The sequence below is a fragment of the Homalodisca vitripennis genome, chromosome 2 (genome assembly GCF_021130785.1).
Source record: "Homalodisca vitripennis isolate AUS2020 chromosome 2, UT_GWSS_2.1, whole genome shotgun sequence".
Classification (NCBI taxonomy): domain Eukaryota; kingdom Metazoa; phylum Arthropoda; class Insecta; order Hemiptera; family Cicadellidae; genus Homalodisca; species Homalodisca vitripennis.
The window spans coordinates 94,926,591-94,939,157 of record NC_060208.1 but is presented as its reverse complement, the minus strand read 5'-3'; the positions used below and the strand labels follow the sequence as shown (position 1 = coordinate 94,939,157).

The following is a 12,567-nucleotide window of genomic DNA, read 5'->3' as shown; positions in this document are numbered from 1 at the left end:
TTTGTATAGCTTCACTTATACAAATTAAATTTTGTACATCACCAAAAAAAAACCCCCCACTTGTATTAAGAACCTAGTTTTTTGAGTCCAGTGGGGACATTTTATCTTTTCAGGGGGACGTCCCGTGAGGAGTCGGACGAAAATCTTAAATGTAAGCATAGGCCGAGATTTGGTATCAAATTAAAGGTCTAGTAAAGAGAAACTCATTACCGCAAACCGCACTTAAAAAGGTTGACCCTATCCAGAGTACGGGCCGTATGAATTTCATGACAAACAAAAGTAGTAATTTTTGTCTTGTGACGTAACTAATTTACTTTCATTAGTATGTTTTTTTTTCGGTTATGTAAATTTGAAAAACAATTTCCAACAAAAAATTATTTTTTTTGCCTCTACATTTATTGGATAACAGTAAATAGGGGTTTTCCTGTCTTGTCTTCAAGAAACTGAGAGTATTCAATAACACCACCGTAACTCCTTATCAACATGAGGTCAAGGTCCAGTCCCTCCAGCCCTTTTATCTCAGGCAAACATAAACTGGTTTAGGCAATACAAACAGTAACTGTCACAGCAAAACTCCACAGTTTTGTATTTTTAATATCAGCTTGGTTTTTAGTGTTACGTTATAATTTCGTCCACGTGTAAGTAAAGTTAGAAAGTCTTCACTAGAAGGTACTGCGATAGTTTATAAATTTTTTTACTTAAGTGTTTACATTTTATTCTACTAGTTTTTAAAAGCAATGTCACTTAGTGAGTTTGAGAGAATCACGCTGCTTATGATGCGTGGGTATGGATATCTAGTTCGTCCCTATGAAGAAAACAGCGCATTTTGTTTAATGACACTTTTCTTGATAGACCCCCAATTAGTAAGTCAATAGTGTTTAAGACAGTAAAAAGAGTTGAAGAAACTAGAACAGTCAAGATCGCGAAAGAAGTGGCAGGCCTAAATCGGCAACAAATGAACAAAAATCTTTGGATGTACTCCAAACATTTGTTGAAAATCCCAGCACCTGGGCCAGAGTGGCTGCAGAAGATCTTGATATGAGCCATACCTCAGTGTTGAATGTTTTACACAAAACAAGTATCACCCTTTTAAAGTAACCCTAACCCAAGAACTTGCAGAGGATGATTTTGATCGAAGGACTGAATTTTGCGAAATAATGATGAGAAAGTGTGACGAAATTCAAAATTTTTTAAGTTCGATATTGTTTTTCAGATGATGAAGCTACATTCTTTGTTAATGGACAAGTTAATAGGCATAATTGCCGTTACTGGGCCGACCATAATCCACACTGGATGATAGAAGGCCACACACAAAGGCCTCAGAAAGTGAATATGTGGGCTGGAATAATAAACAATAACATTGTAGGACCCGTTTGTGATAGATGGAAATCTAACAGGCGAAATTTATTTCAATATGTTGACAAATAACATTTTGCCAGCAGTGCGTGCTCTTCTTGGGGCAAATTTTAATGCAGTATGGTTTCAGCAAGATGGAGCACCGCCCCATTACTATTTGCGGCGTGCGCAATCTGTTAGATGAAGTGGTTTCTAACCGTTGGATTCGGTCGCAGGGGTACCGTTGAGTGGCCGGCTAGGTCACCAGATCTTAATCCACTAGATTTCTTTTTGTGTGGGCTTCTTAAAAGATAATGTGTATAAAACTAAACCAGCCAACATTGAGGAGCTGACAAATAGTTTATTAGAAGAAGCAAAGATAAGAATTATTACACCCGAGATGCTTCAAAATGTGACTGCAGTAGGTTTTTATAATAGACTAGCTCATTGCCAACAAGTGTTCGGAGAGCAGTTTGAGCACCTCATTTAAAAGGTATGGTTATTTTTTCGTAATACGTAGATAATTTTTAATTTAATTCTTTTGGATAATTGTGTTCCATAAAGTGTCATTTTCAGTCAGAACAGTTTACTTGAGACTGTGAAATTGCGGAGAAATAATAATTAATCAAACGATATTACTTATGAAAATTCAAACGGCCCGTACTCTGGATAGGGTCAACCTTTTTAAAGTGCGGTTTGCGGTAATGAGTTTCTCTTTACTAGACTTTTAATTTGATACCAAACTCGGCCTATGCTTACATTTAAGATTTTCGTCCGACTCCTCACGGGCCGTCCCCCTGAAAAGATAAAATGTCCCCACTGGTCTCAAAAACTAGGTTCTTAATACAAGTGGTTGATGTACAAAATTTAATTTGTATAAGTGAAGCCATACAAAATTAGTGAAAGCGTTTCCATACTTTTTTTTCCACCCTGTATATATATATATACATACATATAAATTAACATACCTACTTATCAACAGTTTATAAATACATCAATATTTAATGTATATGGGCAAATAAATGTGTGTGTGTATTTGTGTCGCTCGTATATAGTAAATATATAGTACAATAACAAAAGATAGTGAGTGCTCCGTGAATCCCGATCGTAAACCGTTGAAAATTCACAGGCCCCGGAACTAATGACATTGTTCTCTGTTCTCCGATTCTTATCCACTCGTGTTGCCTATGAGATAGTCTGCTTTTATCGCGTTATACGAGTATATAGTCATTTAAATGATTTAGGACGATAGGTATACTCAGTAGACTAACGTGCAGCCAGTACAAGCTTCGTTACCTACTACCCAGAACAACTGAACCTGATGAATATTCACAGCTTCTGGAACTAATGAACTTGTTCTCTGATTATTTATAACTCACTCGTTTTGCCTGTAATCTTTCTGCTTCAATCGCTGTTATATATGGATATCTAATTGATTTAGGACGATAGGTATATTCACTAGACTAACACATAGCCAGTGCAAGCTCCATTACCTACAATGAACTGATGAATATTCAAACCCTCCGGAACTAATGAACTTGTTCCCCGGTGATTGTCTGCACTGGTGGCCATGTGCCTGTCTATCTCGTCGTTTTATATCCAGACATCATACTATCACACGTTAGCCAACAATGTTAGTATTTTGTTTTTCTATTTAAGTAACTATATATCATAACGGCTAAACGGATAATCTATCATTCATAAATATATAACTTCGAGCCAAATTTGACAACAAAATATCCATCTACAAAGTGTTTGCAGTAATTGAACCTATTACAGATATGATTAAATTTTATGTTCGGGAAAATGTGTGGGGTTTACCGTAACTGTTTATAACACTGTTTGAAAATTTGGGATTTATCCCCTTCTTTTAAAAAAAGTACTGAAACATTATCCAAGATATTATTTTAAATAGCTATTCTCCTAAGAATTCTGAACTCATGCATAATTCTATGTAGCATTTCTTGAGATATTGGCTGCAATATATAGAATGATATATTTGGATGCACTCTTATTTAAAATAGTAGTAAATATTTTACTACTTCTATATATAATGTCAACGGAGAATTCTATGCAGTCTTATATTGGATACACATATAGATATTTTGCAACGCATAAGGCACACACACACATATATATATATATATATATATATATATATATATATATATATATATATATATATAGTTAATATAAAGCTTTATAGTTTATTTCAGAAAGTCTAAATTTGCGAATTTGATTTAAATTTGTATCATGTGCATATCCTATTTCAGTTACACAACATTTACTTTTACAGGAATAAGTAAGTGTATTTTTTATATTTTTTTCTTTAAACACTATGATAGAAAGAATTCACATATACTTAACTGTTAGAAAATATTTGTATGATATATCTATGTTGTTTTCTTCTACAACCAGCAATTCAGGAAATTTAAAACTTTATATTGTAGCTTTGAAACTTGCACAACAACTTCGTTGCAAATCGCCTCTACCATATGATACACGGCATCAGACGTGAGAAATATTTCGTAAGGGTGGAAGAGAGGGGTAAAGTTGATGTGAGGAGGTGTGGTAGAAGGAAGTGACTAACACAGTTATCTCCAATGCTATTAGTGATCTCTCTCTATAGTCAATTTATATTGGCAGATTTTATTTGATTATGACATAATTACCTTCGTTATATTTTAATCATGATGGTCTGTTTTGTAGTTTTAACAATCTTTTAATATACACTCATAACAGTATGGGAAAAAATTCTCGGAGACAATAGAAAAGTAGTGTAAGATGTGAATGCCAAAATGTTTTAGAAATACCTAGCATTAAACTTACACCACATACAGTAGCTTCAATCATATCTTTTTGGCATGCTAACATAAAATAATTACGTTTTAAAGACATTATTTTCTTTAGCTTATTTACATCAGAATGAAAATTATTATAATAAATATTACGGGTTACATAACTGCCATTGGTGTCATAAATATCTTATTATATATAATTGTTATTTATCATATCGTTTTATATGCAGATAACACATGGTATATAATAATGGAAGCATTAAATTTTTTGTAAGACCCTATTATTAACCTTTAACCCCGAATTTAGTAAACTACGTACAATAGTTCTATGAATAGAATTGTATTAGCAAAAAGTAAGCGTATCACTAATATAATTTAATGTTAACTGCGTTGGTTATGGTATAGCTAGAGAAGGTACCCTTATGTTGTAGCCGTCATAGAACTTAGATCAAATGATTAACCTTGGGATTGTCCTAGTTCGTAACTATACTAGTTGCTTCTATTATGCTTCTCCAATACCTTTGACAACAAGAGGTCCTTGAGCCCCTGCAATGTTTGATATATTAGCACATACCGCTGGAAGAGGTATTGAGTGCATTTCCCATGTAGAGCCTGAGGGGATAGCCTTAGATCTTGTATGGCCCACATGAATATATCCCTTTGATCTATGTAGAGCTGATGATATTACTAACTAGAGTAAGGTGTATTCTACATAAATAGTGAAACTCTAAAGTAATCAAGAATGTTATAACAATCTGAAATCAGCTTATTTATAAGTAAAATAACCAGTTGAATACGTCTGAGATATATTGATCAAGAATCTTAATATACGGGAAAAAACCATTTATTTTAGCAAACTTCATGATTCTCGACAGACCAAAAACATACGACTGTTCATTTTTGCAATTCCATCATTTTAAAAACTTTTCAAAATAATTTACGAAATAATTATAGCCCTTACTTCCTCATGTCATAGAAATTTAATGGATAGTATACTAACCTTACACCTTCTAATTTGATTTAACAAGCTAAATCTATTATGATTTTAAATGTATGAACATGATTAAAATGTTGAAATATTAAAAAACAAATATTGCTTAACCACATAGCTCGTATATGCTGGAAGTTTTGTCTTATTTTTAGCGATTATAATAGTAAGAGTTTATTCTTGAGGATGCCATAATGTCATCGAATGTTAAAACTCTTAACCTCTCTCTGGAATTGACACATATCAGGAGATGTGGGGTGGCGGGGAAGTAGCTGTATACACAGATGTGAGTTTCACAACAGTTACTTCGTAGATATAGTGGTCCTCGGCACTGTAACAGACAATAACTTTAGTTAGTGTTTCTCTAGCACAGGAAATAATATCATCGAGTGTTAAAACTCTTAACCTCTCCCTGGAATTAACACACATCAGAAAATGTGGGGTGGCGGGAAAGTAGCTGTATACACAGATGTGAGTATTAAAACAGTTACTGCGTAGAAATACTGGTTCTCGGTACTGTAACACACAATAACCTTAGTAAATGTTTCTCTAGTAATAATATCATCGAGTGTTAAAACTCTTAACCTCTCTCTGGAATTAACACACATCAGAAGGTGTGGGGTAGCGGAAAGTAGCTGTATACACAGATGTGAGTTTTACAACAGTTACTGCGTAAAAATACTGGCCCTCGGCACTATAACACACAATAACCTTAGTTAGTGTTTCTCCAGCGTTTACACAGGAAAGAATATGAGGAGAGGTGAAAAAGTATGAGTATTAGTAGATATATATGTGAGTTTACAGCAAATAATACGTGGGAACCTTGGCTCTCGAATCTGAAGCCCAAAGTTAGTCTTTTAATAGTGATCACAAAGGCAGGAATATGACGAGTGGCGAGAAAGCAGATGTAGACTCAACATCCCAAAGTTTTCATCGTATGGTACTAAATTCATGGTACTCGTATAAAATATGCAACAAAAAGACACAATATGTACATAAACCTCAAAATAAGATCACGTAATACTATCCCTACTGTTTGTATTAAGTTCTTACTTTTAATATAATATTCCATTATAGTTTTTAGAGTAAAAAACTTGTATATTAAGAATTGTATGGTTCTATTTTTATTTATAACGTAATAACAGAAGAGGGTGCCGTTGGTGATTCTCGTTATGACCTAGTCCAGGAGTAGGGTCTCTGAACAAGGAGTGGGCGTTGCCTCGATTTGCCTGTTTGCAAACTAGTAAGATTAGAATTTCTTTAGGTAGTCTGAGTCAAGTATCTTCATTTTGTACCAATTAGCCTCTCCGGATTCCAGTGACTTTTGTGGAGTGAAAGGAGTGACTCAAACTACCCGTCTACTCATGGACATCGCTCGACCCCTGACGTTACGCCCAGCGCGCTTAATATGAAGCGAGAATGAAGTGGTCAAGGCATTCCTCACTCATTTGTCTCCTTCAGCAGATAAAACAATACTTATTGTTCTTCCAAAACCGGGTGTAATTCATTTTTTACTTTAATGTTGTTTCCTAAGTATACAGAACCCGCAGTGCATTCCTATTCATTTTCAATATAACCAAGTGTATTCTAGTGCACAATAAGCCGGATGGCTGAGAGGCAACTACCAGGCCTAGGAAACATGGCCCTCTGTTAAAAAAAAAAGTGTATTCTATCGTATCACTAAAATTTTTATCGTATTAAATGTTTAATAATTTATGGGTCTGTAGATATTAAATCGCCTTAAATTATGGAATATTTGGAATTAAGAATATTCTGAATAAAATTTCCTTGTAATGATAATAAAATAATGATTTAATTCTATATTTCGTACAAATTTATACTGCAATATGGCCCAAGCACCATCCAGGTTCTTAATATCGGCCAATGCGAACTAAGCGTGGAAAGTGCTGCTACTATGCGGGAAACGTATAGCATAATATTTCATCTACCTTCAATTCAGTTCACTGTATTGATTTGCTGAAGTTTGTTCATTCGGTTAGGTTTCTGTGACTTTTTAAAGATTTTCAGACTAAATAAGTTATCAAACTACTGTCCTCTTTAGTACCATAGCTTATTAACCATAAGTGTGATTACAATCATGCTAGTATTGTAAAATTGCATAAGAAGCATGCTTTCTTTAGGCAATATCCGAAATTCTTTTTAGAAATAGCCGGCCGGTTTTATCTTGCGAAATATTTATATGCTAACGAGTGCCTAATAACGCTCACCACGTTGTTCCAAAGATCGCCTACACTTTTTAAAACTTGTTTACAACGTAAGAAGTTGTACAAAGTGAAAATTTAAAAAAGTTGTTGTAGTTGTAAAAACGAAGAATTAGGCATTTTGATGTCCTTGAAAACATTCAATGCTAAAAGACCAACATTGAAGGTTATGTCAAAAACCATTGGAAGAAATTGAAACATTTCTTTGCGTACCATTCATTGGGCCAATATCAATTTTCTTCTCAGACCTTGAATATCAACTGTAGGAATACTGTTTAATAAGGAATAAATCTTGTTGGGAAGTCTTACTTCAAAGGATTTAAGGCGAATTGACTTTCAATTGGCAATGCAAAATAATATTGCATATCCATTTTTTCTCAAAAACAAAGTGCCGCAGAAAGTTCTCTTTTGAAGCGTTATCCTGCCATAAATTTCTGAAAACAACAACAATTTTCAAACTCAAAACTAATTTAATACTTGTGTTGGTAGGTTTAAAAATATATTTTATTGGGTACAGATCTGCGTTGTTGTTATGACGTTATATAGGAAGTGACTAGTAGGAATGAGTATTAGTAAATTCACAATTTTGTACTACGACAGTATTCTAATTATTTCATATTAAATACACATGAAAATATATAGTACATTATTGGATTATTACAACTGAAAAATGAACTTACAAGTATATTGTCACACCGAAGCAGATTCGCAGAGCTTAGCGAGATAACAAAAATGATGATAAACAATAGCATGAGAAACAATAATATTCTCATATCTCTAATAGGAGGCAACTATCATTGGAAAAGATCAATTAAAAGTGATTACCTTGCTTTTATAACCATTATGAGTGATACTTTAATGACTTGTTCCACAAGACAGAAATGTATTACGATCCTTTAATGAAGTATAAAGCAGTAAAATGACTGAGAATTTGCGCAGTTGCTAGAAAGACGTTGTATTGCTAAAGTTTATTAAATGATATTACTTTTTGTGGGTATTTTATTTCATGATTATGCCAATATATTATTTTGGTTATTTATTAATTATTACGCAGATTTTTCAAAAACTTACTCAGTTTTTAAAGCAAAAATTTCCATTTTTTTCCTGAACTTCCAAAGTCTTGGAATAAAAGATTAAAAATTTATCTTTGTAATTGCTTTTTAAAAAAGTTAGAGACTATTTTATAAAATAATATTTTTTTAAATTTTAAACCAAATTTCTTAACCTGCAGTGAGTTGATAATGTTACGTTGCACTCTATTTAAATTAAAGTATTCACGTAATATGAACTCGTATACTATCTCACTATTACGTTAAATCATCTTTAAAGCATTTTTTAGTTTATCTTAAAAACTTTAATATCACCCAACATTTTTTTAGCGGCTGAGAAGCTACACTAAAACTGCTCAGTAGACATTCAATGCAATATTTAACAGTTTAGGTAGCCTTGGCCCAATTTTCATTTTAGAGGACTGGCAACATAAAGAAAGTGATCATTATCTAGGCTATATTTGATATTGGGCGAAATGAAATTTATTGACGTAGCATAGTTAGGATAGTTCTTGCTTTGTATATTTGCCATGTTAAAACTCTTGAATCTGAGTGCAATTTCCAGGAATAATAGTTATATCATTGTCATGCACTTACATTAAGATACAAAAATCTCCACTTTCAGTTGAATATTCAATCTGTATATTGTTTGATAACAATGATTTAGCTGTTATTTACTTACCTCCACCAAACCTATCACGGGTGACGATTAATTTATTTCTTGGTAAAAAAAATCAGGTTTAGGACAATTTGCCTCTGAGCTTCAGAATTATAAGTAAAGACCAATACAGAGATCCGTCAAAACGATATATTCAAAACCCGAAACTTCTATATTTGTTTTCCTGGAAAAATTCTAAATACTCCAAAAGCAGTACCGTATTAAATTATGATTATACATTATAATTCGCAAATGAAATGTTTTAAAGTGATGAAATTTTTTATAGTTACTTTAGATAATTTGTCGCTTTCAAAATTTAGTGTTTTTATAGATTTTATTTAGATACAACCAATGGCATGAGAACACTAAACTAGCCAAGTATAATCACTGTCAGCTTAGTTCTGGCATCAGTAAGCCACAACTCTAACCAAACCCTACTCTAATGACAGTCAGTGGTCTACCACTATGACCATGGATCGTGAAATTAACATAGTAATTATATGCTCATCCCTTTACTCTACATTTCCAGTTAATTTCATTGACTAACCACGTATGCTGTTATTGGGATCCAACCCAAACACAAAGGATACCTCCATGAAATTAAATTATTAAATTCGCTAATCCAAAATACTATAACAAAACTAATGTATGTTATACACTTTCCAACTTTTTAAAATTATGCATCGTCTTGTTAATTTCTAAATTACTGGATACTGTTAGTAGAATTAGAAATATAAATTATCTCGTTTAGCAGCGTATGGCACTCTATGGATTATCTTGCATTTTATTATTAAGTCAAACCTAATTAAATAGTTTTATGTAGAAGTAATCTATGTTGTAAGATATTTATTATAAAAACATTTATAGAATGTGTTTAGAATTTTTTAAGCTATTAACTACCTTTAGAAAAAGAATGAATCATTATTTTTATTATAGAATGAATTTAGTTGCGAATAAGAGGTATTTTTGAAACGAAAAATCGTACCCATTTCTATATCGGTAAAATCAAATAGTTTTTCTTCTTTAGTGGTTTAATCCCAATCACATATCAGAGTGGGAAGTTTGTAATTACATCACAATCTCATTATATATATCTGAAATTACAGATTAATAACAATGTCTTATTTTATACAGCCCCTGTACCTAAAACCAACCAAGCTAAAATGATACGAAAACAATATTCCACTCATAAATATGCTCGTATTTCAATGTATATTCATTATAATTTGTTTATAATATAGGCACTTATGAGGAACAATATATATATATATATATATATATATACAATCATATAAAAACTGGGAGGAAATTTATGTCTATATATCAAGTGAAACAATTAGTTTATACATAAAATCCCAAGAGATGTTTTCCAGGCCTACTACTCAAATTTGTTCTGTAATATACATGTAATTTTTAGCAATGTATCAGTACTTAATAAAGTACTTTTTATATCAGTATATAAGTACTGTTTATCCATAAAATCCTAAGAGGTATGTTGCAGGCCTACTACTCCTACTTTTCCTATAACATAGATGTAAAGTTTTAGTAATGTGTCCGTACTTTTCGTGACGGTAATACCACATGAGAGTAGAGCAGATTTATATGTCAAGACAAAATGGTTTCCTGAAACGTCTCTTACGGTTTACAAGAAACTTTTAATATTTTGTACATTGTGGTGAGTAAGTACAACGCTATGGAAGGCCAACTGGAGCAGATCCAACTTGTGCTGGGTTTTCTCCTGAGAGCTAGTATCCACATTCAAGCTTACATTTTAAACGTGTGTTAACTTAAAAATTATTGGTATATATATATATATATATATATATATATATATATATGTACATCAGACTTTATGATATATTATTCTGACAGAACTCTAGGTAATCTCTAACACTAAAACACCAACATGATATTCCTGGCCTCATCCTTTAAATATTACTTAGGACACTGAACGTATAAGTGTATATTTAATTATTGATACTCTCAAGTAACCAGTTTATGTGAATATGATTTTAGTTTTGCAACAAATTTAGACTATTTCAAGGATTCATTACGAAAAGTCCCAGCTGAACTGAATTGATTTTCCTTACACGTCCCAAGTTAAACTGCTGTTGTTGTTTAATGGCTTTTTAACTCTAAGCGCAAGTTAACAGTTCCAAGTTAGCCAATAGTCGTCTTCATTGTTTTTAAAGTAGCCACGTTGAACTAAACGCAATTATGACTTTATACGTTTAAAACTTAATATTATACCTCTTTAAAGTTTGTTCCATAAACAGAAACTAATGTTGGTTTTGTGCCAGATCGTTTAAACTGCTGAAAAAATATTAAATATATAATTATTTTGAATACAGTTGAGAATTTAAGGCCTAATTACTTCTATGGCTTTTCTGCAACACAAAAAACGCTTCAAACATGATTTATTGGCTACTATAAAACAATATTTATAAAGGAATCATAACAAATTAACAATTGATTTAAACAAAGAAAAGGTTATCCTATTGAGATGACAAAAAAGTGTTAAATACTTTCTAAGTTTTTCTATAATACCTGCAAAATATATTTATACTTTTATTCTTAGCTCTGGTTCACAGTATAATATGTAAAACGGCCTAAATGGTGATAATTGACTGATGGTGAGGAATGGGAATCGGGAAGATGTCATTTATATCTATCTCTTATATATTTATCAGCCCGTCCTCTCGCTATCTCGAGATAGAAGTAACCTATAGAATTGAAATCTCAAATGAAGCTTCATTTCTATATAAGCAATACTGAATTAAATTGCAGTGGACATTCTATGTAATTATATGTTATAGTAGTAACATACATGTTTACATTGGTTCCATGTTAATAACATGAAGGTCGTAGATTGAATGCATTCTTAAACAAACTAAATACAATGATACGGGAATTTAACACGAGACGTAGTGACAGTTGTTATATATATATATATATATATATATATATATATATATATATATATACAGTATATATGTACTTCAACAAGAAACCTCAGCAATTGATACAAAATTGAAATACAACAATAAAATAGCCAAACTTCGGAGTGATCATACTTTGTTTTATGCATTAAATAGAAGTGTATTAAGGCAACGATTACATTTTGTAATGTTGGTTGAAGCATAATAAACGTTCAAAAATAAACATTATGTTATTTATACTTTGAAATAATTAGGGAAAAATAACGCAAGTCTTAAAATCCAATAATCCTACCCAACAAAGTTTCGTACTTTAAGTTTCTAAAAAAGTATTTATTTTTAATTTAATTTCCAGCAAATAACAATCATATAAAAACTGGGAGGAAATTTATGTCTATATATCAAGTGAAACAATTAGTTTATACATAAAATCCCAAGAGATGTTTTCCAGGCCTACTACTCAAATTTGTTCTGTAATATACATGTAATTTTTAGCAATGTATCAGTACTTAATAAAGTACTTTTTATATCAGTATATAAGTACTGTTTATCCATAAAATCCTAAGAGGTATGTTGCAGGC

At 32.0% G+C, this 12,567-nt stretch overlaps 1 long non-coding RNA gene across 1 annotated transcript; it reads right to left on the bottom strand.

Moving 5' to 3' along the window:
• Positions 1 to 3,964: 3,964 nt before the first annotated feature.
• Positions 3,965 to 8,169, bottom strand: LOC124356305. The gene is made up of 2 exons (XR_006921844.1): positions 8,024 to 8,169; positions 3,965 to 5,452 (listed from the first exon to the last, which is right to left on the bottom strand). It is a non-coding gene; the product is annotated as an uncharacterized LOC124356305 (long non-coding RNA).
• Positions 8,170 to 12,567: the final 4,398 nt, after the last annotated feature.